At 38.3% G+C, this 19,735-nt stretch overlaps 1 protein-coding gene and 9 non-coding genes across 10 annotated transcripts in view; 6 read left to right on the forward strand and 4 right to left on the reverse strand.

Moving 5' to 3' along the window:
• The window catches only part of LOC127417036 (uncharacterized), a 374,311-nt gene that overhangs the window by 193,107 nt on the left and 161,469 nt on the right, over positions 1-19,735 (reverse strand). The window lies entirely within an intron of this gene.
• trnay-gua (transfer RNA tyrosine (anticodon GUA)) lies at positions 3,553-3,639 on the forward strand. The gene is given in 2 exon segments: positions 3,553-3,589; positions 3,604-3,639. It is a non-coding gene; the product is annotated as a tRNA-Tyr (tRNA).
• On the reverse strand, positions 3,741-3,812 carry trnae-cuc (transfer RNA glutamic acid (anticodon CUC)). The gene has a single exon. It is a non-coding gene; the product is annotated as a tRNA-Glu (tRNA).
• trnal-cag (transfer RNA leucine (anticodon CAG)) lies at positions 4,019-4,101 on the forward strand. Its single transcript has one exon. It is a non-coding gene; the product is annotated as a tRNA-Leu (tRNA).
• On the forward strand, positions 9,684-9,770 carry trnay-gua (transfer RNA tyrosine (anticodon GUA)). Its single transcript is given in 2 exon segments — positions 9,684-9,720; positions 9,735-9,770. It is a non-coding gene; the product is annotated as a tRNA-Tyr (tRNA).
• trnae-cuc (transfer RNA glutamic acid (anticodon CUC)) lies at positions 9,872-9,943 on the reverse strand. The gene has a single exon. It is a non-coding gene; the product is annotated as a tRNA-Glu (tRNA).
• On the forward strand, positions 10,150-10,232 carry trnal-cag (transfer RNA leucine (anticodon CAG)). Its single transcript has one exon. It is a non-coding gene; the product is annotated as a tRNA-Leu (tRNA).
• On the forward strand, positions 15,819-15,905 carry trnay-gua (transfer RNA tyrosine (anticodon GUA)). Its single transcript is given in 2 exon segments — positions 15,819-15,855; positions 15,870-15,905. It is a non-coding gene; the product is annotated as a tRNA-Tyr (tRNA).
• On the reverse strand, positions 16,007-16,078 carry trnae-cuc (transfer RNA glutamic acid (anticodon CUC)). Its single transcript has one exon. It is a non-coding gene; the product is annotated as a tRNA-Glu (tRNA).
• Positions 16,285-16,367, forward strand: trnal-cag (transfer RNA leucine (anticodon CAG)). Its single transcript has one exon. It is a non-coding gene; the product is annotated as a tRNA-Leu (tRNA).

A 19,735-nucleotide genomic window follows, 5' to 3' on the forward strand; every position in this document is an offset into this window, starting at 1 on the left:
AATGCAAGAGGACTTTTGGACATGAACAAATTTGAGAAAGTAAAAGAAATGTGTAAAAAAGAAGCTATTGTTGTATTGCAAGAAACAAATTGGAGAGAAGATTGTATGAATGAGATTAGAAAGATGTGGAATGGGGGAATTTTATACCATAACGGTGATGGAAAGTTAGGAAGAGGAGTAGCTGTTTTAATAAGAGATGAATTGGATAAAAAAAAAATGTAAGATTTTACATAAGGATGAGATTGGGAAATGCATGATGGTTGAAATGAAATATGAAGGGAAAGAATTTATCCTGGTAAATGTACATGCACCAACAGAGGAGAAGGAAAAGAAAGCGTTTTTTAGTGTTTTAAGAAATCTGATAAAGGAGTATAAGGAAATTGTAATTATGGGAGATTTTAACACGGTTTTTAGTAAATTAGACGTGGCAGAAGGGATGGTTTTCAAAACAGATACAGGAAGAAAAGAATTAAAACTGCTAATGGAAGAAAACAACATGATAGATGTATGGAGAGAGAGGAATGAAAAGAAAAAGGAATATTCAAGGAGACAGATTGTGAGGAATTTTATACGCCAAACCAGAAATTTGGAGAATTGTATAGAGGAAATGTGGTATGAAGAAACAAGTTTAAGTGATCACAAATTGGTTTTAATACAGGTGGATTTTAATGCAGTGAAAAGAGGGCCGGGGATATGGATTTTAAACACGGAGGTTCTTAAAAATGAGGAATATAAACTCAAAATAATGGAAATCATAGAAAAGGAAAAAGAAAATGGAATGTATGAAGATGATAAGAGAATATGGTGGGAAAACGTGAGGTACATAGTGACCAAATATTCAATCAAATACTGTGGTGCAATACAAAAAAGGGAAAAGGGAAAAGAAATAGAAATAAAGGAAGAGCTCGAAAGAGAATCAAACAAAGAGAAAAGGGATATACAAAAAATTAAAGAGATAGAAGGAACATGGAAAGAAATGAAATATAAAAGGGGCAATGTTAAGAAGCAAAGCAAAATACATAGTAGAGGGAGAAAAATGTACGAAATTCTTCTTTGTATTAGAAAAAAGAAAGGGGAAATCTGAAACAATAAAAGAAATAAAAAAGAGAAATGGAGAAGTAGTGGAAGGGGAGGAGGACATTTTGAAAGAGATAAAAATATATTACGAGGAACTTTTTAGTGCAGAAGGAATAAAAGAACAAGAGAAAGAGGAGTTACTGAGACAAATAAAGACAAAGAGTCGGAGAAGAAGACAAAAAAGAGTGTGATCAAGAAATTGTGGAAGATGAGATAGAAAAAGCAATAAGTGAACTAAATAGAAAGAAAAGTCCAGGAACAGATGGCTTAGGGAGTGAATTTTATATAGCTTTTAAAGATAGTTTAAGCCATATTCTGAAGGAAGTGTATGATGAGATTTTTAAGAAGAGAGAAATGAATCAAAGAGAAAAAACAGATTTGAAAAATTACAGACCGATTACAATGCTGAATACAGATCTAAAAATATTAGCAAAAATACTAGCAAACAGACTGAAGAAAGTGATGCCAAATATATTAAAGACAAATCAAGCATATGGGGTGAAAGGGAGGGTTATAGCAGATACAACAAGTAGCATAAGAGATATTATAAGATACATGAAAGAAAAAAAGAAAGATGGATATGTGATTAGTCTAGACTTTGAAAAGGCCCTTGACAGGGTAGAACATGAGTATTTATTTGGAATTTTAAAGGGTTTGGGGTTTGGGAGGAATTTTATTCAGTGGATTACAATTGTATATAGAGGAGCACTAACAAAGATCAAATGCAATGGGTTTTTAACAGAATGTTTTAAAATAACAAGATCTATAAGACAAGGATGCCCCTTATCGGCACTTTTATACTCACTTGTAGCAGAACCGTTAGGCCTGGCTATAAGAAAGGAAGGAGAAATAAGAGGTGTAGAAATGGAAGAAGGTAAGGAAGGAGAAAAATGTTTCCAATATGCAGATGACACAACAGTAGTAGTTAATGGAGTGGAGAGTGTGGAAATAGCCATGCGAGAAGTACAAAAGTTTTGTAAGGCATCAGGAGGAAAAATAAATGAAGAAAAAACTATTTTTATGAGGTCTGGGGAAGTGCCGGTTTTAACGAATATTTTTACTTTTAAAAGTAAAAAGAAGTGGGAATAACGAAGGTGAGGGATGTTTTATATGAATTTAAAGAAGGTTTTTTACCAATACAGTTCATAGTGGACACAATGGAGGAGGCAAAGGAGGACTATAATAAACAGGACATAATAAATAAGTATGAAATTATAAAAAAAAAAAAAAAAAAAAAAAAAGCAATACCAAAAGAATGGTTACAGAAAACTCGACAAATGGAAGAAGGACAAAAAGAAATGGAGATATACAGTATGTGAGGATAGGGGAGGAACTACACGATTTTAAAGCTTGTACTGTAAAGGTGTTTTATGGTATTTTTAGGAACAAAGTTTTTAAGAAACCTATTGCAAATGAGTATTGGTTGCAGCATTTTAAAGATCTGAAAGAAGAAAATGTATGGAGAAACATGAAAGGGGTGATTGTGGAAACAAAACTGGAGAGTTTGGAGTACCTTATAAGGCACAGAGCAATTGTTTCAGAAATGAAACTTTATAAAATTGGGATGGAGGAGAGTGCAAGATGCAAAGTTTGTCAAGAAGAAGATGAGGGGTTTTTACATTTTTTTTATACTGTAAAGAGCTGGAAGAGTTTTATGGAAAATGTAAATGGCTAATAAATGATTTGAGAGGGGAGGAGGATGGGCAAGAAACGGAGTGGAACAAAGTGGTAATGTTTGGGTGGGATAAAAATTGTAAAAACAAAAAAGGGATACATTTATTCTTAATGTTGATCAAAAGTGCAATATGGGAAAGAAGAACTGTGGCAAAAAAGAGAAAAATCTAATTGATGTATGGTGTGTTTTTAAAGGAAAGACGGAAAGATACATAGAAATGCTGTACATTTATTTTAAAAAACAAGACAAGTTGGGAGAGTTTTTTTTAAAGTGTTCACAAACAGTGTTTCTAAAGTTCTAAATGAATTTAATTGGAAGGTGCCTGTTGGGCAATGACAATTATGAAAACAGGGGAAAGGTTTTTAATGTATTTGGGTGAGATCATTTTCATATAAACAAAGTGATCTTCAAGAAGAGGATAGGTTTTAAACATTTGCCTTTGAAGGATTCTTAAAAAAAAAAAAAGAAAAGAAAAGGTCAAGCCAAGTCTTGTCCGATCTCGGAAGCTATGCAGGGTTGTGCCTGGTTAGTACTTGTATGGGAGCCTTCCTGGGAATACCAGGTGCTGTAAGCTTTTGCTTCTCCTGGATTGCTTTAACTAATACACTTCCCCCTGCCACAGCTGTGATTTTTATTCATTCATCCTTGGAAATAGGTTGGGGGGGATTCATGTATTTTCGTTCATTTTGCTTGCTCTGTGGCAAATGACAGCCTGGTCCTTTTTCTAAAAAAAAAAAAAATTAATAAAAACAAAAAACCATTAGCTCTGTGAATCAGGAACAAGCATCCAGCATACTGTGCCTTCGATAGCTCAGCTGGTAGAGCGGAGGACTGTAGATGTCGCCTTGGCCATCCTTAGGTCGCTGGTTCAATTCCGGCTCGAAGGAGTGTACTTTTTACCACTTGGAGGCACTACTTGCCTTGCCCTCAAACTCACTGCTCCTTGAACTTGTGTCAAAGATGCAGGCGTTGGATCGGCAAAAACACGTTCCCTGACCGGGAATCGAACCCGGGCCGCGGCGGTGAGAGCGCCGAATCCTAGCCACTAGACCACCAGGGAAGGGCTGCTATTAACCTCTCTGTGAGAGCATCCGAGGCCGCCTTGCAAACTATACTGAAGAGCAAGATTGGGTTTTCTACCTCCAGAAAAGAAAGTCTCTCATTTGTCCTAAAAACAAACTTTGAGGGTCGAACTCACATCCTACAGATTATGAGACTGACGTGCTGCCTAACTGAATGACCGAGGTCCTTCCCTTCTCACCGAATGTCAGGATGGCCGAGCGGTCTAAGGCGCTGCGTTCAGGTCGCAGTCTCCCCTGGAGGCGTGGGTTCAAATCCCACTTCTGACAAGGTTTTATTCTGCATTCATACTGGAACTGTCTGACCAGCATTGTGGTGTCATGTTTTCTACTTTCATTGTAAAGGCACCGGCTGTAATTTTGCTTGAGCCCCTGAGCACTGAAAATAGGAGTTATCGTTCTTTCCAAGCTTTGGTTTGTATGTGTGTGTGTTTGTGGCTTTTTTTAACGATTACTAGGTAACTAGCACTTTTCAAGCACACCACCTCAATGGGCACCCTGTCACTCTGGAATCAGCAAAATGCAGGCCACTGGGCCAAACAGACAGCGGGCCAGTGACGCAATGGTTAACGCATCTGACTACGGATCAGAAGATTCTAGGTTTGACTACTGGCTGTCTCGGTTGGCTTCTATTTTTTTGCACTCCCTGACTCCCACGCCATTACAATGCCATGTCCCCCTGGAACCATTAGCTCTGTGAATCAGGAACATGCAGTCAATATACTGTGCCTTTTTTAGCTCAGCTGGTAGAGCGCAAGTCTGTAGATGTTGCATTGGCCATCCTTAGGTCGCTGGTTCAGTTCCGGCTCGAAGGAGTGTGCTTTTTACCACTTGGAGGCCCTACTTGCCTTGCCCTCAAACTCACTGCCGCTTGAACTTGTGTCAAAGATGCCAGCGTTGGATCGACAAAAACACATTCCCTGTCCGGGAATCGAACCCGCTTCAAATCCCACTTCTGACAAGTTTTTCCTCTGCGATCATCCTGGAACTGTCTGACCAGCGTTGTGGTGTCACATTTGCTACTTTCATTGTAAAGGCACTGGCTGCAATTTTGCTTGAGCCCCTGAGCACTGAAAATGGAAAAGATACAGAAATGAAGAAAGCATTCGAAAAGAGGAATTATTTGAAAGAAGCAACGGTGACTGTTGATTTGGAAGGAGCGAGAGCTGAGGACATAATCAAAGCGGTCACAGAGAGAATCGGAGGAGGAAAGATTTTAGCAGTTAGACCAAAACAAGCAAAGGAATATGAAGTGACTTTGGAAAAAGAGGATTATTGTGAAGATTTGATGGATGGACTGATGATAAAAGGAACAAAATGTGAAGTTAAAAAACTGCCAAACAGGGACTACGTGGTTTCCTTTATGCATTTGCCTGTTCACTTAGAGGATGAGGACATTGTAAACAAACTGAGGGGATGAGGAGTACTCCCAATCTCAATGATAAAAAGGAGGGTATATCCGGGAACGGACATTGAAGACGGCACAAGGTTTGTCAAAACCAGATTCCCAAAAGAGGTGATTTCCCTGCCATATAGCACGAAACTGGAGACGGCGGAGGGACCTGAATACTTCCGAGTAATGCACAGCCCCCAGGTTAAAACCTGGCGGTTGTGCATGAGCCCGGCTATCATGTGGTGAAGGACTGCCCAGAATTCCGGTGTTACAAGTGTGATGAGAGGGGACACATCGCGAGGGATTGCAATTCTGTCAAGTGCCCGGATTGCAGGGAGACTTTTAAATAAATGTGAGTGCTGGATGGAGAACGAGGAGGAAGAAGAGAATGGAGAAGAGCAGGTGGACAGGCGGATGGAAGAAGGAAAGAACGAAAAAGATCCAGAGGAGGAAATAGAGGAAATACAAGAAAAAGAAACAGAAGAAGAAACAAACAATGAAGAGGAGAGAGAGGAGGGAGAGGAGCAGGAAGGATAAAAAGAGAGCAAACACAAAGCGAGGAGGAAACATGGACACCAATGGAAATGACTTCAAGTATGGAATTTTTTCTGGACAGAGCTGAAAAGGAGCAACAAGGGAACAATGAACTAAACAAAGAAATAAAAAATGAAGAGATGGAAAGAATGGAGGAGGAGAGGAGAGACAGTGCGGGGAGAGGGAGAACAAGAAGAAGATCGATTAAGGTAACACCGAATTTAGAAAGTGGGAAAAAAAAGAGTGCTCAGAAAAGGAATACTTAAATGTATGAACAGATATGAAGTGTTAAAAGGACTAGAGGAGAACCACTGAAGTTATGATGTTTAAGTATTCATTGTTCTTCCTTATGGTTTTAAGAATTGGGGCATTTAATGCAAGAGGACTTTTGGACATGAACAAATTTGAGAAAGTAAAAGAAATGTGTAAAAAAGAAGCTATTGTTGTATTGCAAGAAACAAATTGGAGAGAAGATTGTATGAATGAGATTAGAAAGATGTGGAATGGGGGAATTTTATACCATAACGGTGATGGAAAGTTAGGAAGAGGAGTAGCTGTTTTAATAAGAGATGAATTGGATAAAAAAAAAATGTAAGATTTTACATAAGGATGAGATTGGGAAATGCATGATGGTTGAAATGAAATATGAAGGGAAAGAATTTATCCTGGTAAATGTACATGCACCAACAGAGGAGAAGGAAAAGAAAGCGTTTTTTAGTGTTTTAAGAAATCTGATAAAGGAGTATAAGGAAATTGTAATTATGGGAGATTTTAACACGGTTTTTAGTAAATTAGACGTGGCAGAAGGGATGGTTTTCAAAACAGATACAGGAAGAAAAGAATTAAAACTGCTAATGGAAGAAAACAACATGATAGATGTATGGAGAGAGAGGAATGAAAAGAAAAAGGAATATTCAAGGAGACAGATTGTGAGGAATTTTATACGCCAAACCAGAAATTTGGAGAATTGTATAGAGGAAATGTGGTATGAAGAAACAAGTTTAAGTGATCACAAATTGGTTTTAATACAGGTGGATTTTAATGCAGTGAAAAGAGGGCCGGGGATATGGATTTTAAACACGGAGGTTCTTAAAAATGAGGAATATAAACTCAAAATAATGGAAATCATAGAAAAGGAAAAAGAAAATGGAATGTATGAAGATGATAAGAGAATATGGTGGGAAAACGTGAGGTACATAGTGACCAAATATTCAATCAAATACTGTGGTGCAATACAAAAAAGGGAAAAGGGAAAAGAAATAGAAATAAAGGAAGAGCTCGAAAGAGAATCAAACAAAGAGAAAAGGGATATACAAAAAATTAAAGAGATAGAAGGAACATGGAAAGAAATGAAATATAAAAGGGGCAATGTTAAGAAGCAAAGCAAAATACATAGTAGAGGGAGAAAAATGTACGAAATTCTTCTTTGTATTAGAAAAAAGAAAGGGGAAATCTGAAACAATAAAAGAAATAAAAAAGAGAAATGGAGAAGTAGTGGAAGGGGAGGAGGACATTTTGAAAGAGATAAAAATATATTATGAGGAACTTTTTAGTGCAGAAGGAATAAAAGAACAAGAGAAAGAGGAGTTACTGAGACAAATAAAGACAAAGAGTCGGAGAAGAAGACAAAAAAGAGTGTGATCAAGAAATTGTGGAAGATGAGATAGAAAAAGCAATAAGTGAACTAAATAGAAAGAAAAGTCCAGGAACAGATGGCTTAGGGAGTGAATTTTATATAGCTTTTAAAGATAGTTTAAGCCATATTCTGAAGGAAGTGTATGATGAGATTTTTAAGAAGAGAGAAATGAATCAAAGAGAAAAAACAGATTTGAAAAATTACAGACCGATTACAATGCTGAATACAGATCTAAAAATATTAGCAAAAATACTAGCAAACAGACTGAAGAAAGTGATGCCAAATATATTAAAGACAAATCAAGCATATGGGGTGAAAGGGAGGGTTATAGCAGATACAACAAGTAGCATAAGAGATATTATAAGATACATGAAAGAAAAAAAGAAAGATGGATATGTGATTAGTCTAGACTTTGAAAAGGCCCTTGACAGGGTAGAACATGAGTATTTATTTGGAATTTTAAAGGGTTTGGGGTTTGGGAGGAATTTTATTCAGTGGATTACAATTGTATATAGAGGAGCACTAACAAAGATCAAATGCAATGGGTTTTTAACAGAATGTTTTAAAATAACAAGATCTATAAGACAAGGATGCCCCTTATCGGCACTTTTATACTCACTTGTAGCAGAACCGTTAGGCCTGGCTATAAGAAAGGAAGGAGAAATAAGAGGTGTAGAAATGGAAGAAGGTAAGGAAGGAGAAAAATGTTTCCAATATGCAGATGACACAACAGTAGTAGTTAATGGAGTGGAGAGTGTGGAAATAGCCATGCGAGAAGTACAAAAGTTTTGTAAGGCATCAGGAGGAAAAATAAATGAAGAAAAAACTATTTTTATGAGGTCTGGGGAAGTGCCGGTTTTAACGAATATTTTTACTTTTAAAAGTAAAAAGAAGTGGGAATAACGAAGGTGAGGGATGTTTTATATGAATTTAAAGAAGGTTTTTTACCAATACAGTTCATAGTGGACACAATGGAGGAGGCAAAGGAGGACTATAATAAACAGGACATAATAAATAAGTATGAAATTATAAAAAAAAAAAAAAAAAAAAAAAAAAGCAATACCAAAAGAATGGTTACAGAAAACTCGACAAATGGAAGAAGGACAAAAAGAAATGGAGATATACAGTATGTGAGGATAGGGGAGGAACTACACGATTTTAAAGCTTGTACTGTAAAGGTGTTTTATGGTATTTTTAGGAACAAAGTTTTTAAGAAACCTATTGCAAATGAGTATTGGTTGCAGCATTTTAAAGATCTGAAAGAAGAAAATGTATGGAGAAACATGAAAGGGGTGATTGTGGAAACAAAACTGGAGAGTTTGGAGTACCTTATAAGGCACAGAGCAATTGTTTCAGAAATGAAACTTTATAAAATTGGGATGGAGGAGAGTGCAAGATGCAAAGTTTGTCAAGAAGAAGATGAGGGGTTTTTACATTTTTTTTATACTGTAAAGAGCTGGAAGAGTTTTATGGAAAATGTAAATGGCTAATAAATGATTTAAGAGGGGAGGAGGATGGGCAAGAAACGGAGTGGAACAAAGTGGTAATGTTTGGGTGGGATAAAAATTGTAAAAACAAAAAAGGGATACATTTATTCTTAATGTTGATCAAAAGTGCAATATGGGAAAGAAGAACTGTGGCAAAAAAGAGAAAAATCTAATTGATGTATGGTGTGTTTTTAAAGGAAAGACGGAAAGATACATAGAAATGCTGTACATTTATTTTAAAAAACAAGACAAGTTGGGAGAGTTTTTTTTAAAGTGTTCACAAACAGTGTTTCTAAAGTTCTAAATGAATTTAATTGGAAGGTGCCTGTTGGGCAATGACAATTATAAAAACAGGGGAAAGGTTTTTAATGTATTTGGGTGAGATCATTTTCATATAAACAAAGTGATCTTCAAGAAGAGGATAGGTTTTAAACATTTGCCTTTGAAGGATTCTTAAAAAAAAAAAAAAAAAGAAAAGGTCAAGCCAAGTCTTGTCCGATCTCGGAAGCTACGCAGGGTTGTGCCTGTTTAGTACTTGTATGGGAGCCTTCCTGGGAATACCAGGTGCTGTAAGCTTTTGCTTCTCCTGGATTGCTTTAACTAATACACTTCCCCCTGCCACAGCTGTGATTTTTATTCATTCATCCTTGGAAATAGGTTGGGGGGATTCATGTATTTTCGTTCATTTTGCTTGCTCTGTGGCAAATGACAGCCTGGTCCTTTTTCTAAAAAAAAAAAAAAATCAATAAAAACAAAAAACCATTAGCTCTGTGAATCAGGAACAAGCATCCAGCATACTGTGCCTTCGATAGCTCAGCTGGTAGAGCGGAGGACTGTAGATGTCGCCTTGGCCATCCTTAGGTCGCTGGTTCAATTCCGGCTCGAAGGAGTGTACTTTTTACCACTTGGAGGCACTACTTGCCTTGCCCTCAAACTCACTGCTCCTTGAACTTGTGTCAAAGATGCAGGCGTTGGATCGGCAAAAATACGTTCCCTGACCGGGAATCGAACCCGGGCCGCGGCGGTGAGAGCGCCGAATCCTAGCCACTAGACCACCAGGGAAGGGCTGCTATTAACCTCTCTGTGAGAGCATCCGAGGCCGCCTTGCAAACTATACTGAAGAGCAAGATTGGGTTTTCTACCTCCAGAAAAGAAAGTCTCTCATTTGTCCTAAAAACAAACTTTGAGGGTCGAACTCACATCCTACAGATTATGAGACTGACGTGCTGCCTAACTGAATGACCGAGGTCCTTCCCTTCTCACCGAATGTCAGGATGGCCGAGCGGTCTAAGGCGCTGCGTTCAGGTCGCAGTCTCCCCTGGAGGCGTGGGTTCAAATCCCACTTCTGACAAGGTTTTATTCTGCATTCATACTGGAACTGTCTGACCAGCATTGTGGTGTCATGTTTTCTACTTTCATTGTAAAGGCACCGGCTGTAATTTTGCTTGAGCCCCTGAGCACTGAAAATAGGAGTTATCGTTCTTTCCAAGCTTTGGTTTGTATGTGTGTGTGTGTTTGTGGCTTTTTTTAACGATTACTAGGTAACTAGCACTTTTCAAGCACACCACCTCAATGGGCACCCTGTCACTCTGGAATCAGCAAAATGCAGGCCACTGGGCCAAACAGACAGCGGGCCAGTGACGCAATGGTTAACGCATCTGACTACGGATCAGAAGATTCTAGGTTTGACTACTGGCTGTCTCGGTTGGCTTCTATTTTTTTGCACTCCCTGACTCCCACGCCATTACAATGCCATGTCCCCCTGGAACCATTAGCTCTGTGAATCAGGAACATGCAGTCAATATACTGTGCCTTTTTTAGCTCAGCTGGTAGAGCGCAAGTCTGTAGATGTTGCATTGGCCATCCTTAGGTCGCTGGTTCAGTTCCGGCTCGAAGGAGTGTGCTTTTTACCACTTGGAGGCCCTACTTGCCTTGCCCTCAAACTCACTGCCGCTTGAACTTGTGTCAAAGATGCCAGCGTTGGATCGACAAAAACACATTCCCTGACCGGGAATCGAACCCGCTTCAAATCCCACTTCTGACAAGTTTTTCCTCTGCGATCATCCTGGAACTGTCTGACCAGCGTTGTGGTGTCACATTTGCTACTTTCATTGTAAAGGCACTGGCTGCAATTTTGCTTGAGCCCCTGAGCACTGAAAATGGAAAAGATACAGAAATGAAGAAAGCATTCGAAAAGAGGAATTATTTGAAAGAAGCAACGGTGACTGTTGATTTGGAAGGAGCGAGAGCTGAGGACATAATCAAAGCGGTCACAGAGAGAATCGGAGGAGGAAAGATTTTAGCAGTTAGACCAAAACAAGCAAAGGAATATGAAGTGACTTTGGAAAAAGAGGATTATTGTGAAGATTTGATGGATGGACTGATGATAAAAGGAACAAAATGTGAAGTTAAAAAACTGCCAAACAGGGACTACGTGGTTTCCTTTATGCATTTGCCTGTTCACTTAGAGGATGAGGACATTGTAAACAAACTGAGGGGATGAGGAGTACTCCCAATCTCAATGATAAAAAGGAGGGTATATCCGGGAACGGACATTGAAGACGGCACAAGGTTTGTCAAAACCAGATTCCCAAAAGAGGTGATTTCCCTGCCATATAGCACGAAACTGGAGACGGCGGAGGGACCTCAATACTTCCGAGTAATGCACAGCCCCCAGGTTAAAACCTGGCGGTTGTGCATGAGCCCGGCTATCATGTGGTGAAGGACTGCCCAGAATTCCGGTGTTACAAGTGTGATGAGAGGGGACACATCGCGAGGGATTGCAATTCTGTCAAGTGCCCGGATTGCAGGGAGACTTTTAAATAAATGTGAGTGCTGGATGGAGAACGAGGAGGAAGAAGAGAATGGAGAAGAGCAGGTGGACAGGCGGATGGAAGAAGGAAAGAACGAAAAAGATCCAGAGGAGGAAATAGAGGAAATACAAGAAAAAGAAACAGAAGAAGAAACAAACAATGAAGAGGAGAGAGAGGAGGGAGAGGAGCAGGAAGGATAAAAAGAGAGCAAACACAAAGCGAGGAGGAAACATGGACACCAATGGAAATGACTTCAAGTATGGAATTTTTTCTGGACAGAGCTGAAAAGGAGCAACAAGGGAACAATGAACTAAACAAAGAAATAAAAAATGAAGAGATGGAAAGAATGGAGGAGGAGAGGAGAGACAGTGCGGGGAGAGGGAGAACAAGAAGAAGATCGATTAAGGTAACACCGAATTTAGAAAGTGGGAAAAAAAAGAGTGCTCAGAAAAGGAATACTTAAATGTATGAACAGATATGAAGTGTTAAAAGGACTAGAGGAGAACCACTGAAGTTATGATGTTTAAGTATTCATTGTTCTTCCTTATGGTTTTAAGAATTGGGGCATTTAATGCAAGAGGACTTTTGGACATGAACAAATTTGAGAAAGTAAAAGAAATGTGTAAAAAAGAAGCTATTGTTGTATTGCAAGAAACAAATTGGAGAGAAGATTGTATGAATGAGATTAGAAAGATGTGGAATGGGGGAATTTTATACCATAACGGTGATGGAAAGTTAGGAAGAGGAGTAGCTGTTTTAATAAGAGATGAATTGGATAAAAAAAAAATGTAAGATTTTACATAAGGATGAGATTGGGAAATGCATGATGGTTGAAATGAAATATGAAGGGAAAGAATTTATCCTGGTAAATGTACATGCACCAACAGAGGAGAAGGAAAAGAAAGCGTTTTTTAGTGTTTTAAGAAATCTGATAAAGGAGTATAAGGAAATTGTAATTATGGGAGATTTTAACACGGTTTTTAGTAAATTAGACGTGGCAGAAGGGATGGTTTTCAAAACAGATACAGGAAGAAAAGAATTAAAACTGCTAATGGAAGAAAACAACATGATAGATGTATGGAGAGAGAGGAATGAAAAGAAAAAGGAATATTCAAGGAGACAGATTGTGAGGAATTTTATACGCCAAACCAGAAATTTGGAGAATTGTATAGAGGAAATGTGGTATGAAGAAACAAGTTTAAGTGATCACAAATTGGTTTTAATACAGGTGGATTTTAATGCAGTGAAAAGAGGGCCGGGGATATGGATTTTAAACACGGAGGTTCTTAAAAATGAGGAATATAAACTCAAAATAATGGAAATCATAGAAAAGGAAAAAGAAAATGGAATGTATGAAGATGATAAGAGAATATGGTGGGAAAACGTGAGGTACATAGTGACCAAATATTCAATCAAATACTGTGGTGCAATACAAAAAAGGGAAAAGGGAAAAGAAATAGAAATAAAGGAAGAGCTCGAAAGAGAATCAAACAAAGAGAAAAGGGATATACAAAAAATTAAAGAGATAGAAGGAACATGGAAAGAAATGAAATATAAAAGGGGCAATGTTAAGAAGCAAAGCAAAATACATAGTAGAGGGAGAAAAATGTACGAAATTCTTCTTTGTATTAGAAAAAAGAAAGGGGAAATCTGAAACAATAAAAGAAATAAAAAAAGAGAAATGGAGAAGTAGTGGAAGGGGAGGAGGACATTTTGAAAGAGATAAAAATATATTACGAGGAACTTTTTAGTGCAGAAGGAATAAAAGAACAAGAGAAAGAGGAGTTACTGAGACAAATAAAGACAAAGAGTCGGAGAAGAAGACAAAAAAGAGTGTGATCAAGAAATTGTGGAAGATGAGATAGAAAAAGCAATAAGTGAACTAAATAGAAAGAAAAGTCCAGGAACAGATGGCTTAGGGAGTGAATTTTATATAGCTTTTAAAGATAGTTTAAGCCATATTCTGAAGGAAGTGTATGATGAGATTTTTAAGAAGAGAGAAATGAATCAAAGAGAAAAAACAGATTTGAAAAATTACAGACCGATTACAATGCTGAATACAGATCTAAAAATATTAGCAAAAATACTAGCAAACAGACTGAAGAAAGTGATGCCAAATATGTTAAAGACAAATCAAGCATATGGGGTGAAAGGGAGGGTTATAGCAGATACAACAAGTAGCATAAGAGATATTATAAGATACATGAAAGAAAAAAAGAAAGATGGATATGTGATTAGTCTAGACTTTGAAAAGGCCCTTGACAGGGTAGAACATGAGTATTTATTTGGAATTTTAAAGGGTTTGGGGTTTGGGAGGAATTTTATTCAGTGGATTACAATTGTATATAGAGGAGCACTAACAAAGATCAAATGCAATGGCTTTTTAACAGAATGTTTTAAAATAACAAGATCTATAAGACAAGGATGCCCCTTATCGGCACTTTTATACTCACTTGTAGCAGAACCGTTAGGCCTGGCTATAAGAAAGGAAGGAGAAATAAGAGGTGTAGAAATGGAAGAAGGTAAGGAAGGAGAAAAATGTTTCCAATATGCAGATGACACAACAGTAGTAGTTAATGGAGTGGAGAGTGTGGAAATAGCCATGCGAGAAGTACAAAAGTTTTGTAAGGCATCAGGAGGAAAAATAAATGAAGAAAAAACTATTTTTATGAGGTCTGGGGAAGTGCCGGTTTTAACGAATATTTTTACTTTTAAAAGTAAAAAGAAGTGGGAATAACGAAGGTGAGGGATGTTTTATATGAATTTAAAGAAGGTTTTTTACCAATACAGTTCATAGTGGACACAATGGAGGAGGCAAAGGAGGACTATAATAAACAGGACATAATAAATAAGTATGAAATTATAAAAAAAAAAAAAAAAAAAAAAAAAAAGCAATACCAAAAGAATGGTTACAGAAAACTCGACAAATGGAAGAAGGACAAAAAGAAATGGAGATATACAGTATGTGAGGATAGGGGAGGAACTACACGATTTTAAAGCTTGTACTGTAAAGGTGTTTTATGGTATTTTTAGGAACAAAGTTTTTAAGAAACCTATTGCAAATGAGTATTGGTTGCAGCATTTTAAAGATCTGAAAGAAGAAAATGTATGGAGAAACATGAAAGGGGTGATTGTGGAAACAAAACTGGAGAGTTTGGAGTACCTTATAAGGCACAGAGCAATTGTTTCAGAAATGAAACTTTATAAAATTGGGATGGAGGAGAGTGCAAGATGCAAAGTTTGTCAAGAAGAAGATGAGGGGTTTTTACATTTTTTTTATACTGTAAAGAGCTGGAAGAGTTTTATGGAAAATGTAAATGGCTAATAAATGATTTGAGAGGGGAGGAGGATGGGCAAGAAACGGAGTGGAACAAAGTGGTAATGTTTGGGTGGGATAAAAATTGTAAAAACAAAAAAGGGATACATTTATTCTTAATGTTGATCAAAAGTGCAATATGGGAAAGAAGAACTGTGGCAAAAAAGAGAAAAATCTAATTGATGTATGGTGTGTTTTTAAAGGAAAGACGGAAAGATACATAGAAATGCTGTACATTTATTTTAAAAAACAAGACAAGTTGGGAGAGTTTTTTTTAAAGTGTTCACAAACAGTGTTTCTAAAGTTCTAAATGAATTTAATTGGAAGGTGCCTGTTGGGCAATGACAATTATGAAAACAGGGGAAAGGTTTTTAATGTATTTGGGTGAGATCATTTTCATATAAACAAAGTGATCTTCAAGAAGAGGATAGGTTTTAAACATTTGCCTTTGAAGGATTCTTAAAAAAAAAAAAAAAAAGAAAAGGTCAAGCCAAGTCTTGTCCGATCTCGGAAGCTACGCAGGGTTGTGCCTGGTTAGTACTTGTATGGGAGCCTTCCTGGGAATACCAGGTGCTGTAAGCTTTTGCTTCTCCTGGATTGCTTTAACTAATACACTTCCCCCTGCCACAGCTGTGATTTTTATTCATTCATCCTTGGAAATAGGTTGGGGGGATTCATGTATTTTCGTTCATTTTGCTTGCTCTGTGGCAAATGACAGCCTGGTCCTTTTTCTAAAAAAAAAAAAAAATCAATAAAAACAAAAAACCATTAGCTCTGTGAATCAGGAACAAGCATCCAGCATACTGTGCCTTCGATAGCTCAGCTGGTAGAGCGGAGGACTGTAGATGTCGCCTTGGCCATCCTTAGGTCGCTGGTTCAATTCCGGCTCGAAGGAGTGTACTTTTTACCACTTGGAGGCACTACTTGTTTTGCCCTCAAACTCACTGCTCCTTGAACTTGTGTCAAAGATGCAGGCGTTGGATCAGCAAAAATACGTTCCCTGACCGGGAATCGAACCCGGGCCGCGGCGGTGAGAGCGCCAAATCCTAGCCACTAGACCACCAGGGAAGGGCTGCTATTAACCTCTCTGTGAGAGCATCCGAGGCCGCCTTGCAAACTATACTGAAGAGCAAGATTGGGTTTTCTACCTCCAGAAAAGAAAGTCTCTCATTTGTCCTAAAAACAAACTTTGAGGGTCGAACTCACATCCTACAGATTATGAGACTGACGTGCTGCCTAACTGAATGACCGAGGTCCTTCCCTTCTCATCGAATGTCAGGATGGCCGAGCGGTCTAAGGCGCTGCGTTCAGGTCGCAGTCTCCCCTGGAGGCGTGGGTTCAAATCCCACTTCTGACAAGGTTTTATTCTGCATTCATACTGGAACTGTCTGACCAGCATTGTGGTGTCATGTTTTCTACTTTCATTGTAAAGGCACCGGCTGTAATTTTGCTTGAGCCCCTGAGCACTGAAAATAGGAGTTATCGTTCTTTCCAAGCTTTGGTTTGTATGTGTGTGTGTGTTTGTGGCTTTTTTTAACGATTACTAGGTAACTAGCACTTTTCAAGCACACCACCTCAATGGGCACCCTGTCACTCTGGAATCAGCAAAATGCAGGCCACTGGGCCAAACAGACAGCGGGCCAGTGACGCAATGGTTAACGCATCTGACTACGGATCAGAAGATTCTAGGTTTGACTACTGGCTGTCTCGGTTGGCTTCTATTTTTTGCACTCCCTGACTCCCACGCCATTACAATGCCATGTCCCCCTGGAACCATTAGCTCTGTGAATCAGGAACATGCAGTCAATATACTGTGCCTTTTTTAGCTCAGCTGGTAGAGCGCAAGTCTGTAGATGTTGCATTGGCCATCCTTAGGTCGCTGGTTCAGTTCCGGCTCGAAGGAGTGTGCTTTTTACCACTTGGAGGCCCTACTTGCCTTGCCCTCAAACTCACTGCCGCTTGAACTTGTGTCAAAGATGCCAGCGTTGGATCGACAAAAACACATTCCCTGACCGGGAATCGAACCCGCTTCAAATCCCACTTCTGACAAGTTTTTCCTCTGCGATCATCCTGGAACTGTCTGACCAGCGTTGTGGTGTCACATTTGCTACTTTCATTGTAAAGGCACTGGCTGCAATTTTGCTTGAGCCCCTGAGCACTGAAAATGGAAAAGATACAGAAATGAAGAAAGCATTCGAAAAGAGGAATTATTTGAAAGAAGCAACGGTGACTGTTGATTTGGAAGGAGCGAGAGCTGAGGACATAATCAAAGCGGTCACAGAGAGAATCGGAGGAGGAAAGATTTTAGCAGTTAGACCAAAACAAGCAAAGGAATATGAAGTGACTTTGGAAAAAGAGGATTATTGTGAAGATTTGATGGATGGACTGATGATAAAAGGAACAAAATGTGAAGTTAAAAAACTGCCAAACAGGGACTACGTGGTTTCCTTTATGCATTTGCCTGTTCACTTAGAGGATGAGGACATTGTAAACAAACTGAGGGGATGAGGAGTACTCCCAATCTCAATGATAAAAAGGAGGGTATATCCGGGAACGGACATTGAAGACGGCACAAGGTTTGTCAAAACCAGATTCCCAAAAGAGGTGATTTCCCTGCCATATAGCACGAAACTGGAGACGGCGGAGGGACCTCAATACTTCCGAGTAATGCACAGCCCCCAGGTTAAAACCTGGCGGTTGTGCATGAGCCCGGCTATCATGTGGTGAAGGACTGCCCAGAATTCCGGTGTTACAAGTGTGATGAGAGGGGACACATCGCGAGGGATTGCAATTCTGTCAAGTGCCCGGATTGCAGGGAGACTTTTAAATAAATGTGAGTGCTGGATGGAGAACGAGGAGGAAGAAGAGAATGGAGAAGAGCAGGTGGACAGGCGGATGGAAGAAGGAAAGAACGAAAAAGATCCAGAGGAGGAAATAGAGGAAATACAAGAAAAAGAAACAGAAGAAGAAACAAACAATGAAGAGGAGAGAGAGGAGGGAGAGGAGCAGGAAGGATAAAAAGAGAGCAAACACAAAGCGAGGAGGAAACATGGACACCAATGGAAATGACTTCAAGTATGGAATTTTTTCTGGACAGAGCTGAAAAGGAGCAACAAGGGAACAATGAACTAAACAAAGAAATAAAAAATGAAGAGATGGAAAGAATGGAGGAGGAGAGGAGAGACAGTGCGGGGAGAGGGAGAACAAGAAGAAGATCGATTAAGGTAACACCGAATTTAGAAAGTGGGAAAAAAAGAGTGCTCAGAAAAGGAATACTTAAATGTATGAACAGATATGAAGTGTTAAAAGGACTAGAGGAGAACCACTGAAGTTATGATGTTTAAGTATTCATTGTTCTTCCTTATGGTTTTAAGAATTGGGGCATTTAATGCAAGAGGACTTTTGGACATGAACAAATTTGAGAAAGTAAAAGAAATGTGTAAAAAAGAAGCTATTGTTGTATTGCAAGAAACAAATTGGAGAGAAGATTGTATGAATGAGATTAGAAAGATGTGGAATGGGGGAATTTTATACCATAACGGTGATGGAAAGTTAGGAAGAGGAGTAGCTGTTTTAATAAGAGATGAATTGGATAAAAAAAAAATGTAAGATTTTACATAAGGATGAGATTGGGAAATGCATGATGGTTGAAATGAAATATGAAGGGAAAGAATTTATCCTGGTAAATGTACATGCACCAACAGAGGAGAAGGAAAAGAAAGCGTTTTTTAGTGTTTTAAGAAATCTGATAAAGGAGTATAAGGAAATTGTAATTATGGGAGATTTTAACACGGTTTTTAGTAAATTAGACGTGGCAGAAGGGATGGTTTTCAAAACAGATACAGGAAGAAAAGAATTAAAACTGCTAATGGAAGAAAACAACATGATAGATGTATGGAGAGAGAGGAATGAAAAGAAAAAGGAATATTCAAGGAGACAGATTGTGAGGAATTTTATACGCCAAACCAGAAATTTGGAGAATTGTATAGAGGAAATGTGGTATGAAGAAACAAGTTTAAGTGATCACAAATTGGTTTTAATACAGGTGGATTTTAATGCAGTGAAAAGAGGGCCGGGGATATGGATTTTAAACACGGAGGTTCTTAAAAATGAGGAATATAAACTCAAAATAATGGAAATCATAGAAAAGGAAAAAGAAAATGGAATGTATGAAGATGATAAGAGAATATGGTGGGAAAACGTGAGGTACATAGTGACCAAATATTCAATCAAATACTGTGGTGCAATACAAAAAAGGGAAAAGGGAAAAGAAATAGAAATAAAGGAAGAGCTCGAAAGAGAATCAAACAAAGAGAAAAGGGATATACAAAAAATTAAAGAGATAGAAGGAACATGGAAAGAAATGAAATATAAAAGGGGCAATGTTAAGAAGCAAAGCAAAATACATAGTAGAGGGAGAAAAATGTACGAAATTCTTCTTTGTATTAGAAAAAAGAAAGGGGAAATCTGAAACAATAAAAGAAATAAAAAAAGAGAAATGGAGAAGTAGTGGAAGGGGAGGAGGACATTTTGAAAGAGATAAAAATATATTACGAGGAACTTTTTAGTGCAGAAGGAATAAAAGAACAAGAGAAAGAGGAGTTACTGAGACAAATAAAGACAAAGAGTCGGAGAAGAAGACAAAAAAGAGTGTGATCAAGAAATTGTGGAAGATGAGATAGAAAAAGCAATAAGTGAACTAAATAGAAAGAAAAGTCCAGGAAC

This window comes from Myxocyprinus asiaticus, chromosome 26 (assembly GCF_019703515.2).
Source record: "Myxocyprinus asiaticus isolate MX2 ecotype Aquarium Trade chromosome 26, UBuf_Myxa_2, whole genome shotgun sequence".
Taxonomy (NCBI): Eukaryota; Metazoa; Chordata; class Actinopteri; order Cypriniformes; family Catostomidae; genus Myxocyprinus; species Myxocyprinus asiaticus.